The sequence below is a fragment of the Magnolia sinica genome, chromosome 11, assembly GCF_029962835.1.
Source record: "Magnolia sinica isolate HGM2019 chromosome 11, MsV1, whole genome shotgun sequence".
Classification (NCBI taxonomy): Eukaryota; Viridiplantae; Streptophyta; class Magnoliopsida; order Magnoliales; family Magnoliaceae; genus Magnolia; species Magnolia sinica.
Genome location: NC_080583.1, coordinates 45,736,843 through 45,738,194, shown reverse-complemented (window position 1 = coordinate 45,738,194; position 1,352 = coordinate 45,736,843). Strand labels below are relative to the sequence as shown.

Genomic DNA, 1,352 nt, shown 5'->3' with positions numbered 1-1,352 from the left:
GAGAAGAGATGGGAAACATGCTCAATATCATTTGATTGAATAGTTGACCCAGCTACTTGTTGTTTGAAGAAACCCTCCACTTCAATTGGTATTTTTTCACGAAAAGCAAACATGAGATAACAAATCTAGTCTTTCACTAAGATTTCGAATAGTTGTCCCGAATTCAAGTTGATTATGTTTCGCCTCTTCCTTAGAGAAAGATGATCAAACAATTCCCAATCATGGTCCTTGCGGATCGGATCATCAATATAATATACAAAAGGAAACTCCAGATATTTGATATCTTTCTTTTTAAATGAGATCTCAATTCCAGTGACGTTTTCATTAGATATCTTACAACTAGAATCCCTCTTTTTTCCGATCCAGTTCCTCCACCACCACGAACCCCAGTTAGATTCAGGCATGATACACTTTTTAGTTATTGGGAGAGCCCAAGTACTCTCTTTCAGATCCGGGAAACGGCTCTCAGAGATCTTTTTTCATTTTGGAAGATACAGGAGCGAAACAATCAACCTATTGATATTGGAAGAGCCAAAAGATTCTTCCAATGTATCATTTCTGGGTCTAATGAAATTCATAGGTATAGGAAGAAGTCCTGTCAAATAGACATTTTTTCTTTCAACCATCTTTTGATTGTTAATACGATATATAAGGACCACTACTACAAATAATACTACACCCTTGATCGTGAAATATTGATTGCTTGTTGAACCCTATGAATTACATGAAAGTAAGATACTCCAAATTTGAGAGTCCAAGAGTTTTATAAAACGTTCTTGATGGAAAAAATGTGAATGAAAGATCCCAATGAATTGAATTGGGTACATGAATCTAAGAAATAGTGAGAATTCTTGATCTCTCTCAATATCTCTCAAAATTCAAAAATCCAGGAATTGAATTGATGTCCTTTCATTAAGTCCTCCTAAATTGCATTGATTTATCCTAAAGATTTCATTTCAATTGGAATTTGGTTATTCACCATGTACGAGGATCCCCGCTAAGCATCCATGGCTGAATGGTTAAAGCGCCCAACTCATAATTGGCGAATTCGTAGGTTCAATTCCTACTGGATGCACGCCAATGGGACCCTCCAATAAGTCTATTGGAATTGGCTCTGTATCAATGGAATCTCATCATCCATACATAACGAATTGGTGTGGTATATTCATATCATAACATATGAACAGTAAGAACTAGCATTCTTATTGAGACTAGAACTCATAGGGAAGAAAATATATTTATGAATGGAATCAAATATATAGTATTTACAGACAAAAGTATTTGGTTATTGGTTAAAAATCAATATACTTCTAATGTCGAATTGGGATCAACTAGGACAGAAATAAAGCATT

The 1,352-nt window shown here is 34.9% G+C and overlaps 1 non-coding gene across 1 annotated transcript; it reads left to right on the top strand.

The window, feature by feature from the left end:
* Positions 1-1,001: 1,001 nt before the first annotated feature.
* On the top strand, positions 1,002-1,075 carry TRNAM-CAU (transfer RNA methionine (anticodon CAU)). Its single transcript has one exon. It is a non-coding gene; the product is annotated as a tRNA-Met (tRNA).
* Positions 1,076-1,352: the final 277 nt, after the last annotated feature.